The following is an 18,445-nucleotide window of genomic DNA, read 5'->3' on the forward strand; positions in this document are numbered from 1 at the left end:
CCACACCAAACACACACAACCTCCAGGACCCCTGCCAGACCAACCGCATCCCATCTCCAGGACCTCCAGCTGACCACGTCCACCCCTGAGCTGCAGCTCCCCATTTGCCAACACATTTCGAAGCCAGAGCGGCCACCTTGGATAATCCTGGAAGCCGTAGCTCCGATCTTTGGGTGGGGCAAATCCCATTCTGAGATGCCTGCTGGAGGCTTGAAGTTCATTGTCAGGTACCTCTCATGCATCAGGCTACTGAACACTGGGAGGTTTCATTACTATATGACTGTTATACAGTAGATATTCTTTTCTCTCCTTTTTAAAAAAATTTAAGTTTTTATTTCTTTACTTTTCTTGCTTTCTTTTTCTTTTGTTTACCTGTTCCCTCAGAGTATCTTTCTCCCTTTTTTGCATGCTAACATCCAATTTTTTTTTTTTTTTTGGGTGCTGGGGATCAAACCCAGGGCCTTGTGCTTACAAGACAAGCACTCTACCGACTGAGCTATCTCCCCAGCCCCCCCAATTTCTTTTGATTACACTCTCACCCTTTCTATTTTCTAGAACTTCTGTATATTCTTTTCTTATCCCATTAACAGCCACATTCTACATCCCTCTGCATCCTCTTTGTCCTCCATTAGAAACTGCAGATGTTATTGCAAACCTGTTTGTTTTACCAAAGATAATATTTGAACTCATTTTGTTTATTATGACAATTTTGTTATTGTCCCCATAGGGGCTATTTGGTCTAGGATTGCATAGTGTCTGATTTGGGCACTGCTAATATTGATCTCCTCTTAAAGAAAGGGTTTTGGAAACCTATAGGGCCACTATAAGCCTATAAGGGGGAAATCTGCAATACCCCAGATCTGCACTGCAAGAGGGGAAGATACATGAACAACATGAAAAAACAAGGGAAGAAAATGATCCAAACAAATCAAGATTCTATATTAATAGAATCCAATGACAGTATGGTAGAAGAAATGTCAGAAAAGGACTTCAGATTATACATGATTAAGATGATTCGCGAAGCAAAGGATGAGATAAGAGAGCAAATGCAGGCAATGAATGATAATACCAATAAGCTGAAAGAGCAAGTGCAGGAAGCAAAAGATCATTTCAACAAAGAGATAGAGATTCTCAAAAAAAAAAAACAAACAGAAATCCTTGAAATGAAGGAGACAATAAACCAAATAAAAAACTCAATGGAAAGCATCACCAACAGACTAGACCACTTGGAAGACAGAACCTCAGACAATGAAGACAAAATATTTAATCTTTTGAAAATAAAGTCGCCCAGACAGAGAAGATGGTAAGAAATCATGAATCTCCAAGAACTATGGGACATCATGAAAAGACCAAATTTAAGAATTATTGGGATTGAGGAAGGCACAGAGATACAAACCAAAGGAATGAACAACCTATTCAATGAAATAATATCAGAAAATTTCCCAAACCTGAAGAATGAAATGGAAAATCAAATACAAGAGGCTTACAGAACACCAAATGCACAGAATCACAACAGATCCACACCAAGGCACATTATAATGAAAATGCCTAACATTCAAAATAAAGATAGGATTTTGAAGGCCGCAAGAGAAAAGCATCAGATTACATATAGGGGGAGACCAATATGGATAGCAGCCAACTTCTCAACCCAGGCTCTAAAAGCTAGAAGGGCCTGGAACAATACATTTCAAGCTCTGAAAGAACATGGTTGCCAACCCAGAATCCTATACCCAGCAAAACTAACCTTCAGATTTGAAGATGAAATAAAATCCTTCCATAATAAACAAAAGTTAAAAGAATTTACAAATAGAAAGCCTGCACTACAGAATGTTCTCAACAAAATATTCCATGAGGAGGAAATGAAAAACAACAATGGAGGTCAGCAAAGGGAGGAACTACCTTAGAGAAAAACCACTCAAAGGAGAAACCAAGCCAACTTAAAAACCAAAAATAAGCCAAATGACTGGGAATACAAATCATATCTCAATAATAACCCTCAACGTTAATAGCCTAAACTCATCCATCAAAAGACATACACTGGCAGAATGGATTAAAAATAAAGACCCAACAATATGCTGCCTGCAAGAGACTCATCTCATAGAAAAAGACATCCACAGACTAAAGGTGAAAGGATGGGAAAAACCCTACCATGCACATGGACTCAGTAAAAAAGCGGGGGTTTCCATCCTTATATCAGATAAAGTGGACTTCAAGTCAAAGTTAGTCAGAAGGGATAAAGAAGGACATTTCATACTGCTTAAGGGAACCATAAATCAGGAAGACATAACGATAGTAAATATTTATGCCCCAAACAATGGTGCCTCCCTGTACATCAAACAAATCCTTCTCAATTTCAAGAATCACATAGACCACAACACAATAATTCTGGGTGACTTTAACGCACCGCTGTCACCACTAGATAGATCTTCCAAACAAAATCCAACCAAAGAAACCATAGAACTCAATAACACAATCAATAACCTAGACATATATAGAATATTCCATCCATCAACGAGCGGATACACTTTCTTCTCAGCAGCACATGGAACCTTCTCGAAAATAGATCATATGTTATGCCACAAAGCAGCCCTTAGGAAATGCAAAAAAATAGAGATACTGCCTTGTGTTCTATCAGATCATAATGGAATGAGAGTAGAAATCAATGACAAAATAAAAAACAGAAATTACTCCAACACTTGGAGACTAAATAATATGCTATTGAATGAACCATGGATAACAGAAAACATCAGGGAGAAGATTAAAAAATTCTTAGAGGTCAATGAGAACGATGATACAACATATCAAAATCTCTGGGACACTATGAAAGCAGTACTAAGAGGAAAATTCATTGCATGGAGCGCATTCCAGAAAAGAATGAAAAGTCAACAACTAAATGACCTAACATTACAGCTCAAAGTCCTAGAAAAAGAAGAACAGAATAACAGCAAAAGTAGCAGAAGACAGGAAATAATTAAAATCAGAGCTGAAATCAATGAAATTGAAACAAAAGAAACTATTCAAAAAATTGACAAAACAAAAAGTTGGTTCTTTGAGAAAGTAAACAAAATAGACAAACCCTTAGCCACACTAACAAAGAAAAGGAGAGAGAAGACTCAAATTACTAAAATACATGATGCAAAAGGAAATATCACGACAGACACCACTGAGATACAGAACATAATGAGAAGCTACTTTGAAAATCTGTATTTCAACAAAATAGAAACTACTGAAGACATTGACAAATTTCTAGAGACATATGCTCCTCCCAAACTGAACCAGGAGGACATACACGTTTTAAACAGATCAATATCAAGCAATGAAATAGAAGACGCCATTAAAAATCTACCATCCAAGAAAAGCCCAGGACCAGACGGATTCTCAGCCGAGTTCTACAAGACCTTCAAAGAAGAACTCATTCCAATACTTCTCAAAGTATTCCAGGAAATAGAAAGGAGGGTACCCTACCAAACTCATTCTATGAAGCTAATATGACCCTCATACCCAAGCCAGGAAAAGACACATCCAGGAAAGAAAATTTTAGACCAATATCCTTGATGAATATAGATGCAAAGATCCTTAACAAAATATTGGCAAACCGTATCCAAAAACATTAAGAAAATTGTGTACCACGATCAAGTGGGGTTCATTCCTGGAATGCAAGGATGGTTCAACATTCATAAATCAATAAACGTAATCCATCATAAGGATAAGAATCATACGGTTATTTCAATTGACGCAGAAAAAGCGTTTGACAAAATACAACACCCCTTCATGCTCAAAACACTAGAAAAAATAGGGATAGTAGGAACATACCTGAATATTGTAAAGGCTATTTATCTAAGCCCATGGCCAACATCATTCTTAATGGAGAAAAACTGAAATCATTCCCTTTAAAAATGGGAACAAGACAGGGATGTCCTCTTTCACCACTTCTATTCAACATTGTTCTTGAAATACTAGCCAGAGCAATTAGGCAGACTAAAGAAATTAAAGGGAGACGAATAGGAAAAGAGGAACTTAAGCTGTCACTATTTGCGGATGACATGATTCTATATTTAGAGGATCCAAAAAACCTCCTCCAGGGGGCTGGGGAGATAGCTCAGTCGGTAGAGTGCTTGCCTTGCAAGCACAAGGCCCTGGGTTCGATCCCCAGCACTCCAAAAAAAAAAAAACTCCTCCAGAAAACTTCTAGACCTCATCAATGAATTCAGCAAAATACCAGGCTATGAAATCAACACACATAAATCTAAAGCGTTTTTATACGCAAGCGATGAAACAGCTGAAAGGGAAATGAGGAATACAACTCCATTTGCAATAGCCTCAAAAAATAAATAAAACACTTGGGAATCAATCTAACCAAAGAAGTAAAAGATCTCTACAATGAAAACTACAAAACATTGAAGAAGGAAATTGAGGAAGACCTTAGAAGATGGAAAGATCTCCCATGTACTTGGATAGACAGAATTAATATTGTCAAAATGGCCATACTACCAAAAGTGCTATACAGATTCAATGCAATTCCAATTAAAATCCCAATGACATACCTTACAGAAATAGAGCAAGCAATCATGAAATTCATCTGGAAGAATAAGAAACCCAGAATAGCTAAAGCAATCCTTAGCAGGAAGAATGAAACAGGGGGCATCGCCATACCAGAACTTCAACTATACTACAAAGCAATAGTAACAAAAACAGCATGGTATTGGTACCAAAATAGACAGGTAGATCAATGGTACAGAATAGAGGATGCGGACACAAACCCAAATGAATACAATTTTCTAATACTAGACAAAGGTGCCAAAAATATGCAATGGAGAAAAGATAGCCTCTTCAACAAATGGTGCTGGGAAAACTGGAAATCCATATGCAACAGAATGAAACTAAACCCCTATCTCTCACCCTGCACAAAAATCAACTCACAATGGATCAAGGACCTTGAAATCAGACCAGAGACCCTGCATCTTATAGAAGAAAAAGTAGGTCCAAATCTTCACCTTGTTGGCTTAGGATCAGACTTCCTTAACAGGACTCCCATAGCACAAGAAATAAAAGCAAGAATCAATAACTGGAATAGATTCAAACTAAATAGCTTTCTCTCAGCAAAGGAAACTATCAGCAATGTGAAGAGAGAGCCTTCAGAGTGGGAGAATATCTTTGCCACTCATACTTCAGATAGAGCAGTAATTTCCAGAATATATAAAGAATTCAAAAAACTCTACACCAAGAATACAAATAACCCAATCAACAAATGGGCTAAGGATATGAACAGACACTTCACAGAAGAAGATCTACAAGCAATCAACAACCATATGAAAAAATGTTCACCATCTTTAGTAATAAGAGAAATGCAAATCAAAACTACACTAAGATTCCATCTCACCCCAATTAGAATGGCAATTATCAAGAATACAAGCAACAATAGGTGTTGGAGAGGATGTGGGGAAAAAGGTACACTCATACATTGCTGGTGGGGCTGCAAATTAGTGCAGCCACTCTGGAAAGCAGTGTGGAGATTCCTTAGAAAACTTGGAATGGACTTACCATTTGACCCAGCTATCCCACTCCTCGGCCTATACCCAAAGGACTTAAAATCGGCATACTACAGAGATACAGCCACATCAATGTTCACAGCTGCTCAATTCACAATAGCCAGACTATGGAACCAACCTAGATGTCCTTCAATTGATGAATGGATAAAGAAACTGTGGTATATATATACAATGGAATATTACTCAGCTATAAAGAATAATAAAATTATGGCATTTGCAGGCAAATGGATGAAATTGGAGAATATCATGTTAAGTGAGATAAGCCAATCTCAAAAATCCAAAAGACGAATGATCTCACTCATAAGCGGATGATGACATGTAATGGGGGTGGGAGGGGGGCAAGAATGGAGGAAGGAGGGACTGTAAAGAGGGAAAAGAGGGGTGGGAGGGGTGGGGGGGAAGGAAAAAAATAACAGAATGAATCAAACATCATTACTCTTTGTAAATGTATGAATATGCAAATGGTATGCTGTTACTCCATGTACAAACAGAAACAACATGTATCCCATTTGTTTACAATAAAAATAAATATAAAAAAAAAAAAACAAAAAAAAGTGAGTGAAGCGGGAGCTGTATGACCTATTCTAATCTAGACTTGGAAGTCATGAAGCATCACTTGTACCCTCCTACCACATTCCATTCAGTGAGACATAACACAGAGGCCTTCCCAGCAGGGAACAGGAATGAGACTCCTCCCCTCCCCTCCCCCTTAAAAGGGAAGCAACAAGGTTCTGAAATAGCATGGAAACCAGAAATGTTCTTGTGACCTTATTTGAAAAGTACAACCTATAGAAATAATTGTGTGTGTGTATGTGTGTTGGGGATCAAACCTAGGGCTTCATCCATACTAAGCAGGCACTCTGCCATTGGGCTACACCCCTAGCTGTGTGTGTGTGTGTGTGTGTGTGTGTGTGTGTGTGTATCTTTTTTTTTTTTTTTTTTTTTTTTTTTTGCAGTGCTGGGGATTGAATCCAGGGCCTTGTGCTTGCAAGCACACAACTGAGATCCCCAGCTTGGAATATATTTTTTAAATTAACAAAACTAATAACAAAATTTCAGCCTTAGATATCAAAATATACTATAAAATTACATTAATAGAATCAACAAAATAGAAGTTCAGAAACAGGTTCAACTATAAAAGGCAACTTAGTATGTGATAAAGATATATGTCAGGGCCAGGCATGGTAGCACACACCTGTAATCCCAACAACTTGAGAGGCTGAGGCAGAAGGATTGCAAGTTTGAGGTCAGTCTCAGAAACTTAGTGTGAGATCCTATTTCAAAACGAAAAGGGGTGATGAGCTGGAGATGTAGCTCAATGGTTAGAACACTTACCTAGCATGAGAAAGGCTCTAGATTTGACCTCCAGCACTGCAAAACAAATAAATAAATAAATACATAAATAAATAAAATTAAAAGGGCTGGGGATGTAACTCAATGGTAGCACCCCCCTGGGTTCAATACCTAATACAACAAGAAGGAGGAGGAGGAAGAGGAGGAGATGATAAGGGTATTGAAATTATTTTAAATTAGATACCATGGAAGATATTGATTGTGAACAACTATTCCCAACCTCTTTTGCCTTGCCTATCATGGGTAACTTCTATACTCTGTGTGTGTGTGTGTGTGTGTGTGTGTGTGTGTGTGTGTGTTTGTGTGTGTGTTTTCCTAGGGATTGAAAACAGGTCCTTGCAATGCTATGCAAGTGCTCTACCACTGAGCTGCATTCCCAGTCCTTTCTATTTTGAGACAGGGTCTTGTTAAACTGCCCAGGCTGGCCTTGAACTTGCAACACTCCCTCCTCAACTTCAAAAGTATCTGTGCCACCATGCCTGGCTCTATTCTTAATTTTGTGGTAAGAATTCTATCACTTTTCATTGCTTAATTTTTAGCTACATATGTGCTTATCCATAAATATTATATGGTACAGTTTTGCTTGACATTAAATATTTACAAATTGCACTGTATGTTTTTTCTGAGTTCTTTCAGTTTTTGTAGTTTAAACCTTGTGGATGTGTATAGCTGTAGCTCACTCATTTCCACTGTATATAACATCCTATCATATGAATATACCACAACTAGTAGTCAACTATTGATGGACATTTGGATTATTTCCAGTTTTTGCTAATACAAACACTGACTACAAACATTACCACCCATGTCTTTAGGGCATATGTCTAGACATATGTAAAATTGCTGAGAAATTTGGCATATACTGAAATATTCACATATTCAACTTTGCAAGTAATATCAAACTATTTTATGAAATAGTCATTCCAAATTATGCTCCAACAGCAGTGGATGAATGTTTGTTAAGTTTGCAACCATGTCAATCCTCAATGTTGCCAGATTTAAATTTTTACAATTTTGTTAGTATGATAATGGTATCTTATTATTTTATTTGCATTTTTCTGATAATTATAGTAAATTATTTCTCATAAGATTATGAGTCGTTTCTGCTTTTTAGTAAATTCCTATTCATTTCCTCTGCCTACTATATATATATATATAAATATATATATATGCATATATATGTATGTGTATATATATTTTAATTTTAATTTTTTATTTGTTCTTTTTAGTTATACATGACATTAGAATATATTTTGGGGCTGGGGAAATAGCTTAGTTGGTAGAGTGCTTACCTCTCATGCACAAGACCCTGGGTTCAATCCCCAGTACCACCAAAAAAGAAATAAAAAAGAATGTATTTTGACATATTATAATACATGCAGTATAACTTCCCATTTTTGTGGTTGTACATGATGTGGAATTAATTACACTGGTCATGTATTCATATGAGAACATAGGCAAGTTATGTTCAATTAATTCTACTGTCTTTTAAAAAAAATTTTTTTTAGTTGTAGGTCGACACGATGCCTTTATTTATTTATTTATTTTTGATATGGTGCTGAATATCAAACCGAGAGCGTCACATGTGCTAAGCAAGCTCTCTGTCACTGAGCTACAACCCCAGCCCCATGTTGTGTTTGCGTGTGTGCATGTGTGTGTTTGGGGCTTTTTTTTTTTTTTTGAACCCAGGGGCCCTCTATCACATAGTTCCTGAGTTACATACATCCTCAGTCCTTTTTATTTAATTTTTGAGCCAGGATCTTACCAGATTGCCAGAGCCTCCTAAGTAGCTAGAATTACAACAAACCCAGCTCTTCTGCCCACTTTATTTTTATTTTTTGGCACTGGGGATTGAATCCAGGGGTGCTTTACTAACTGAGCTATATCCTCAACCCTTTGAATTTTTTATTTTGAGACAAGGTTTTGCTAAATTGCTGGGACTGGCCTCGAACTTGCAATCCTCCTGCTTTAGCCTCCCAAGTTACTAGGATTATAGGCATGCCCACTTCTTTATTTGGTTATCTTTTACTTTTTTATTTGTAGGAGGTGTTAATAAATTCTAGTTAACAACCCTTCATCGGCTATATGCCTTAAAATTGTCTTTTACTAGCCAAGTCATGCCTGTAATCCCAGTTACTTGGGAAGTTGAGCTAGGAGGATCACAAGTTTGTGGTCAGCAGGGCACCATAGTGAGATCCAGTCTCAGAAACAGATAAACAAACATCTTTTCCCAAATTGTAACTTGTCTTGTATTCTTCTTATAGTGGTTTTTTAAAATAAATTTAAGTTTTTCATATTAATGTCTCTGAAGTTATCAATATTTTCCTTTGTGGTTTGTGCCTTTGTGTTCAATTATTAAATTTATTTTTTCCCACCCCTCCCACCCCTTTTTCTTCTACACCATCCAAAGTTCCTTCATTCTTCTCTTCCCCCCTGCCACCTCCACCACCGTTATGTATCGTCATCCACTTATCAGAGAAAACATTCGGCCTTTGGTTTTTTGAGCTTGGCCTATTTTACTGAGCATAATATTTTCCAACTTCATCCATTTACCAGTAAATGCCATAATTTTATTCTTCTTTATGACAATAATATTCCATTGTGTTTATATACCACAGTTTCTTTATCCATTTGTCAATTGAAGGGCATCTAGGTTGGTTCCACAATCTAGCTATTGTGAATTCAGCTGCTATGAACATTGATGTGGCTGCATCACTGTACTATACTGATTTTAAGTTCTTTGGGTATAAACCCAGGAGTGGGATAGCTGGGTCTAATGGTGGGTCCATTCCAAGCTTTCTGAGGAATTTCCATACTGCTTTCCTGAGTGGCTGTACCAATTTGCAACTCCACCAGCAATGTACGAGTGTGCCTTTTTCCCCACATCCATGCCAACACTTATTATTGCTTGTGTTCTTGATAATAGCCATTCTAATTGGAGTTAGATGAAATCTTAGGGTGGTTTTAATATGCATTTCTCTAATTATCAGTGATGATAAGCACTTTTTCATATATTTGTTGATCACCTGTATATCTTCTTCTGTGAAGTGTCTGCCCATTTTCTTAGCCCATTTATTGATTGGGTTCTTTGTATTTTGGGTGTAAAGTTTTTTAAGTTCTTTACAAACTTTGGAGATGAGTGTTCGGTTTAAAGCATGTGAGGAAAAGATTTTCTTCCACTCTGTAGGCTCTCTTTTCACAGTATTGTTTCCTGTGCTGAGAAAAAAATTTTTAGCTTGAATCTATCCCATTTATTAATTCTTGCTTTTATTTCTTGCGCTATGGGGATCTTGTTAAAGAAGTCTGGTCCTAAGCCAACGTGATGGAGATTCAGGCCTACTTTTTCTTCTATTTGGTGAAGGGTCTCAGGTCTAATTCCTAGATCCTTGATCCATTTTGAGTTGAGTTTTGTACAGGGTAAAGATAAAGGTTTAGTTTCATTTTACTGCATATGGATTTCCAGTTTTCCCAGCACCATTTGTTGAAGAGGCTATCTTTTCTCCATTGTAAGCTTTTGGCACCCTTGTCTAGTATGAGATAACTGTACTTATGTGGGTATGTCTCCGTGTCTTCTATCCTGTACCATTGATCTACCTGTCTATTTTGGTGCCAATACCATGCCGTTTTTGTTACTATTGCCCTATAGTAGAGTTTAAGGTCTGGTATTGTGATACCTCCTGCATCACTCTTCCTGCCCAGGATTGCTTTGGCTATTCTGGGTCTTCCAGATGAATTTCATGATTGCCTTTTCTGTTTCTATGAGAAATGTCGTAGGGATTTTAATTAGAATTGCGTTAAATCTATATAGCGCCTTTGGAACTATGGCCATTTTGATAATATTAATTCATTTATGGGAGATCTTTCCATCTTCTAAGGTCTTCCTCAATTCTTTGTTCAATGTTTTGTAGTTTTCATTGTAGAGATCTTTCACCTCTTTGGTTAGATTGATTCCCAAGTATTTAATTTTATTTTTTTGAGGCTTTTGCAAATGGAGTTGTTTTCCTCATTTCCCTTTCAGATGTTTCGTCACTTATGTATAAAAATGCTTTAGATTTATGCATGTTGATTTATAACCTGCTATTTTCCTGAATTCATTGATGAGGTATAGAAGTTTTCTGGAGGAGTTTTTTTGGATCCTCTAAATAGAGAATCATGTCATCAGCAAATAGTGACAGCTTAAGTTCCTCTTTTCCTATTCATATCCCTTTAATTCCTTTAGTCTGTCTAATTGCTCTGGCTAGTATTTTGAGTACGATATTGAATAGAAGTGGTGAAAGAGGGCATCCCTGTCTTGTTCCAGTTTTTTTTTTTTTTTTTTTTTTTTTTGCGGTGCTGGGGATTGAACCCAGGGCCTTGTGCTTTCGAGGCAGGCACTCTACCAACTGAGCTATATCCCCAGCCCCTTGTTCCAGTTTTTAAAGGGAATGCTTTCAGTTTTTCTCCATTAAGAATGATGTTGGCCGTGGGCTTGGCATAAATAGCCTTTACAATGTTCAGATATGTTCCTACTATCCCTATTTTTTCTAGTGTTTTGAGGTGTTGTATTTTCTAATGTTTTGAGGTGTTGTATGAAGGGGTGTTGTATTTTGTCAAATGCTTTTTCTGTGTCAATTGAAATAACCATATGATTTTTATTCTTAAGTCTATTGACATGATGGATTATGTTTATTGATTTACGGATGCTAAACCATCCTTGGCATTCCAGGGATAAACCCCGCTTGTTCATGGTGCACAATTTTCTTAATATGTTTTTGGATACGGTTTGCCAGTATTTTGTAAAGGATCTTTGCATCTATATTCATCAAGGATTTTGGTCTAAAATTTTCTTTCCTTGATGTGTCCTTGCCTGGTTTGGGTATGAGGGTAATATTAGCTTCATAGAATGAGTTTGTAAGGGTTCCCTCCTTTTCTATTTCCTGGAATACTTTGAGGAGTATTGAATTGAGTTCTTCTTTGAAGGTCTTGTAGAACTCGGCTGAGAATCCATCTGGTCCTGGACTTTTCTTGTTTGGTAGGCTTTTGATGGCTTCTTCTATTTCACTGCTTGATATTGATGTGTTTAAGTTGTGTATGTCCTCCTGGTTCAGTCTGGGAGGAGCATATGTCTCTAGAAATTTGTCAACATCTTCTATATTTTCTTTTTTTTTTTCTCTGTTTTTTTAAAAATATCTTTATTTCATCTTTATATTTGAAATACAGTTTTCAATGATCTATATTTTCTATTTTGTTGGAATATAGATTTTCAAAGTAGCTTCTCATTATGTTATGTATCTCAGTGGTGTCTGTTGTGATATTTCCGTTTTCATCACGAATTTTAGTAATTTGAGTTTTCTCTCTCCTTCTCTTTGTTAGTGTGGCTAAGGGTTTGTCTATTTTGTTTACTTTTTCAAAGAACCAACTTTTTGTTTTGTCAATTTTTTTAATTGTTTCTTTTGTTTCAATTTCATTGATTTCAGATCTGATTTTAATTATTTCCTGTCTTCTACTACTTTTAGTGTTGTTCTGTTCTTTTTCTAGGGCTTTGAGCTGTAATGTTAGGTCATTTAGTTGTTGACTTTTTATTCTTTTCTTGAATGCGCTCCATGAAATGAATTTTCCTCTTAGTACTGCTTTCATAGTGTCCCAGAGATTTTGATATGTTGTATCATCATTCTCATTGACCTCTAAGAACTTTTTTATCTCCTCCCTGATGTTTTCTGTTATCCATGGTTCATTCAATAGCATATTATTTAGTCTCCAGGTGTTGGAGTAATTTCTGTGTTTTATTTTGTCATTGATTTCTACTCTCATTCCATTATGATCTGATAGAACACAAGGCAGTATCTCTGCTTTTTTGCATTTCCTAAGGTCTGCTTTGGGGCATAACATATGATCTATTTTCAAGAAGGTTCCATGTGCTGCTGAGCAGAAAGTGTATTCACTTGTTGATGGATGGAATATTCTATATATGTCTATTAAGTCTAGGTTATTGATTGTTATTGAGTTCTATGGTTTCTTTGTTTAGTTTTTGTTTGGAAGATCTAAGCATTTTTGTGTCTATATTCATCAGAGATATTGGTCTAAAATCTTCTTTCCTTGATGTCTTTGTCTGGTTTGGGTATGAGGGTGATACTAGTTTCATAGAATGAGTTTGTAAGGATTCCCTCCTTTTCTATTTCCTGGAATACTTTGAGAAGTATTGGAATGAGTTCTTCTTTGAAGGTCTTGTAGAACTCGGCTGAGAATCCATCTGGTCCTGGGCTTTTCTTGTTTGGTAGGCTTTTGATGGCTTCTTCTATTTCACTGCTTGATATTGATGTGTTTAAGTTGTGTATGTCCTCCTGGTTCAGTCTGGGAGGAGCATATGTCTCTAGAAATTTGTCAATGTCTTCTATATTTTCTATTTTGTTGGAGTATGGATTTTCAAAGTAGCTTCTCATTATGTTATGTATCTCAGTGGTGTCTGTCATGATATTTCCTTTTTCAACACGAATTATAGTAATTCGAGTTTTCTGTCTCCTTCTTTGTTAGTGTGGCTAAGGGTTTATCTATTTTGTTTACTTTTTCAAAGAACCAACTTTTCGTTTTGTCAATTTTTTGAATAGTTTCTTTTGTTTCAATTTCATTGATTTCAGATCTGATTTTAATTATTTCCTGTCTTCTGCTACTTTTGCTGTTATTCTGTTCTTTTTCTAGGGCTTTGAGCTGTAATGTTAGGTCATTTAGTTGTTGACTTTTCATTCTTTTCTGGAATGCGCTCCATGCAATGAATTTTCCTCTTAGTACTGTTTTCATAGTGTCCCAGAGATTTTGATATGTTGTATCATCATTCTCATTGACCTCTAAGAACTTTTTTATCTCCTCCCTGATGTTTTCTGTTATCCATGGTTCATTCAATAGCATATTATTTAGTCTCCAGGTGTTGGAGTAATTTCTGTGTTTTATTTTGTCATTGATTTCTACTCTCATTCCATTATGATCTGATAGAACACAAGGCAGTATCTCTATTTTTTTGCATTCCCTAAGGGTTGCTTTGTGACATAACATATGGTCTATTTTTGCAAAGGATCCATGTGCTGCTGAGAAGAAAGTGTATTCACTTGTTGATGGATGGAATATTCTATATATGTCTGTTAAGTCTAAGTTATTGATTGTGTTATTGAGTTCTATGGTTTCTTTGTTTAGTTTTTGTTTGGTAGATCTATTCAATGTTGATAGCGGTGTGTTAAATTCACCCAGAATTATTGTGTTGTGGTCTATTTGATTCCTGGAATTGAGAAGAATTTATTTGATGTACATGGATGCACCGTTGTTTGGGACATAAATATTTATGATCATTATGTCTTCCTGATTTATGGTTCCCTTAAGCAGGGAAATGTCCTTCTTTATCTCTTCTGACTAACTTTGGCTTTTAGTCCACTTTGTCTGGTATAAGGATGGAAAACCCCGCTTTTTTACTGAGTCCATGTGCATGGTAGGGTTTTTCCCATCCTTTCACCTTTAGTCTGTGGATGTCTTTTTCTATGAGATGAGTCTCTTGCAGGCAGCATATTGTTGGATCTTTCTTTTTAATCCATTCTGCCAGTGTATGTCTTGATTGATGAGTTTAGGCTATTAACGTTGAGGGTTATTATTGAGATATGATTTGTATTCCCAGTCACTTTGGCTTATTTTTGGTTTTTAACTTGACTTGGTTTCTCCTTTGATTGGTTTTTCCTTTAAGGTAGTTCCTCCCTTTACTGACCTATATTGTTGTTTTTCATTTCCTCCTCATGGAATATTTTGCTGAGAATACTCTGTAGTGCAGGCTTTCTATTTGTAAATTCTTTTAACTTTTGTTTATCATGGAAGGATTTTATTTCATCTTCAAATCTGAAGGTTAGTTTTGCTGGGTATAGGATTCTGGGTTGGCAACCATGTTCTTTCAGAGCTTGAACTATGTCATTCCAGGCCCTTCTAGCTTTTAGAGTCTGGGCTGAGAAATCTGCTGATATCCATATTGGTTTCCCCTATAAGTAATCTGTTTTTCTCTCACAGTCTTCAAAATTCTATCTTTATTTTGTATTTAGACATTTTCATTATAATGTGCCTTGGTGTGGATCTGTTGTGATTTTGTGCATTTGGTGTTCTGTAAGCCTCTTCTCTATGATTTTCCATTTCATTCTTCAGGCTTGGGAAATTTTCTGATATTATTTCATTGACTAGGTTGTTCATTCCTTTGGTTTGTATCTCCATGCCTTCCTCAATCCTGATAATTCTTAAATTTGGTCTTTTCATGATGTCCCATAGTTCTTGGAAGTTTCATTCATGTTTTCGTACCATCTTCTCTGTTTGGTTAACTTTATCTTCAAGATTAAATATTTTATCTTCATTGTCTGAGGTTTTGTCTTCCACATGATCTAGTCTGTTTGTGATTCTTTCCATTGAGCTTTCTATTTGATTTATTGTTTCCTTCATTTCAAGGATTTCTCTTTGTTTTTTTTTTGTTGTTGTTGTTTGTTTGTTTGTTTGTTTTTAGAATCTCTATCTCTTTGTTGAAATGATCTTTTGCTTCCTGCAGTTGCTCTTTCAACTGCTTAGTGGAGTGATCATTCATTGCTTGTGTTTGCTCTTATCTCATCCTTTGATTCACAAATCATTTTAATTATGTATATTCTGAACTCCTTTTCTGACATTTCTTCTACCATGCTGTCACTGGATTCTATTAATATGGAATCTAGGTTTGTTTGAATCATTTCCCTCCCTTGTTTTTTCATGTTGTTCATATATCTTCCCTTCTAGCAGTGCAGATCTGGAATATTGTAATTTCCCCCCTTAGGCTTATAGTGACCTTATGGCTTTCCAAAACCTTTTCTTTAAGGGGGAGATCAATATTAGCAGTGCCCAGTTCAGACAATATGCACCCTAGACCAAATAGCCCCTATGAAGACATTAACAATATCATCATATTAAACAGAATGAGTTCAATTATTATTATAACAAATAGATTTGCAATAAGGTCTGCAGTTTCTAATGGAGGACAAAGAGGATGTGAAGGGGTGTAGGATGTAGCTGTTAATAGGATCAGAAAAGAATAGATAGAAGTTCTAGATAATAGAATGAGAGTGTAATCAAAAGAAGGTGGTTGTTAGCATGTGAAAAGGGAGAAAGAGACTCTGAGGGAACAGGTAAACAAAAGGAAAAGAGAGCAAGAAAAGTAAAGAAATAAAAACAAAATTTTTCAATTAGGAGAAAAAAGAAAATCTACACTATAACAGTCATATAGTATTCAAACCTCCCAGTCTTCAGTAGCCTGATGTATGAAATGTACCTTACAATGAGCTTCCATTCTCCAGCAGGCGTCTTAGGATGGGATTTGCCCCTCCTAAAGATGGAAGATACAGCTTCCAGGATTATCCAAGATGGCCTCTGTGGCTCCCAAATGTGTTGGCAAATGGGGAGCTGCAGCTCGGAGGTGGGGGGGGTGGTGTGGACGTGGTCGGTTGGAGGTCCTGGAGGCAGGGTGTGGTCGATCTGGTTGCGGGATCCTGGAGGCAGGGTGCATTCAGTCGGTCTGGGGGTCCTGGTGTTAGGGTGCAGTCAGTTGGTCTGGGGGTCCTGGTGGTGGGGAGCAGTTAGTCAATGTGAGGACCCTGGAGGCAGAGAGTGATTGGTTGGGCTGGGGGATCCTGGAGATGGAGCTCAGTTAATCCAGCCAGGGGTCCTACAGGGCCTGGCTGTTATCTCAAAATGGCAGCAGCTACGTGTAACCAAACCTGAAGGTACTGTGACAGTAAATAAACTTCCAGGCAACAGCAGGCAGCTGGCACTCCACTGGCTGTCTGCAGTCAGTGAACCTCAAGGGGTGGGTGATGGATAGGTGAAAGGCAGGCGAGGGACAGGCAAGAGGCAGGCAAATGGCGGATGATAGGCGCCTGACAGTGAGCAATCTGAACTCAAAAAGGTGTCAATATGCTGGCAGACTGCAGGTGATCACAGTAGACAAATGGGTTAAACAGCAGGGGATCGATAAGTAGCAAAAACTGCCTCACCAAGAAACAGATATCCTCTGCTTGAAACCAGTGTTATGAAGTGACAAGGTATGCAGCCTCCCTCTAGTCTGCCATCTTGGATTCGCCTCTTATTCATTTATTAAATTTATTTCCAATATTAGTAGGCATTGTATAACAGTACCTAATAGTAAACTCTAAATACATACAGCTTTTATTCAGATTCTGGTTCCATCACCTACTAACTGTATAACCTCAAGCAAATTATTAACCTCTGAATGACTCAGTCTTCTCATCTGTAAAAAGGGGATAATAGAGCTGCAATGAAATACATAGATAAAATATATGAGGCCCTAGAATTGTCTCTAATACATATGAAGCTCTATATAAATATTTTTATGATGATGTTTATCAATTTTATTTTTATTTTTCAGTAAAAATTAAAATATCTTATTCAGTTTTACATTCCCAACTCCTGACCCAATTCCTGCCATGAATGAATAGTTTGTATTTTTCCCCTCACTAGCCTTTTTCCCCACTCAACCTCACCTTTTCCAGTGCTGTCAAAATAATCTTTCTTACACAGTTATGATACTTTATCTCCTCTTACTAAAACTTCCAATTATCCTCCATTCCCTGCAAATGTTTAAGCAGCAAAATTTATCCCAAACTCTATATCCAAAGTGTTCTAGATTCCCTTTGGCACCACACAGTGGTGTTTGGTATCTGTCCATCAGTCTCTGCCCATATCTGAATGGGAGCATCTGCAAATATGTATAGAGGTAGTCTACAGCAGTGTTCAAAGAACGAGTTCTGAAGGCAGACTCCCTGCATCTTGATTCTGACTCCAGCACTTACTATCTTACGTGACTGTGAACAAGTCCCTTTACCTCTCCCAACTTCCTCATCTATAAAATGGAGACAACTATAGTATCTACCACCTGTGAGATCTATGTGAGATGTTTGGTGTTTGGTATGGTGTCTGACACACAATAAAGCTCAAATACATTTTAGCTGTTATTAGAAAACTTTCTGCCAGTATATCCTTATTACCCTAACTCTACAATGCCCTGAACCCATAGAAGACAGTAGTAGGGAAATGGAAGCTATAAAGAGTAATGGGAAGAGATCAAGCAGCACAGTTGCTTCTTTACAAAAGTACATTGATGGGGTAGTCAGGACTGCAAACATCTTTGCTGTGCAGAACAAAATAGATTAAGAGATTGTCACTCTGGAGTCTATGTCCTCTCTGAAATTAGATGTAAAACGTGGTCTATATGTGCATTTTTCATGGTGTAACATGCAGTGTAATTGTCAAGAGGGATCTTTTGTCTCATGAATTCAAAAAATGAGATCCATGGACAAGTGGAGGATAGACTAGCAAGATTTATTTAAAGCAGAAAAGGCTCCTACAGTACAGGAAGGGTTCCAAAGAAGGGTACCGCAGTCTTCCGTCTAGGGGTTTTATGGGCTTGATCTGTCCCTATAGGTAATAGGTGAGATAATATGTAAATATTGGATTCAGAAAGGAGCTAATCAACTCTATTTTGTCTTTTTCAGCAAATCTTGGTTCTT

General features: G+C 37.0%; 1 long non-coding RNA gene across 1 annotated transcript in view; it reads right to left on the bottom strand.

Moving 5' to 3' along the window:
- The window catches only part of LOC124959267 (uncharacterized), a 43,988-nt gene extending 27,639 nt beyond the window's left edge, over positions 1–16,349 (bottom strand). The window contains exons 1-2 of the long non-coding RNA XR_007103967.1: positions 16,192–16,349; positions 6,885–6,920 (exon numbers count right to left, since the gene is read on the bottom strand). This is a non-coding gene — a long non-coding RNA (uncharacterized LOC124959267). The remainder of the gene's footprint in view (positions 1–6,884; positions 6,921–16,191) is intronic.
- Between the last annotated feature and the right edge of the window lie 2,096 nt (positions 16,350–18,445).

This window comes from Sciurus carolinensis, chromosome 1, assembly GCF_902686445.1.
Source record: "Sciurus carolinensis chromosome 1, mSciCar1.2, whole genome shotgun sequence".
In the NCBI taxonomy this organism is placed as follows: domain Eukaryota; kingdom Metazoa; phylum Chordata; class Mammalia; order Rodentia; family Sciuridae; genus Sciurus; species Sciurus carolinensis.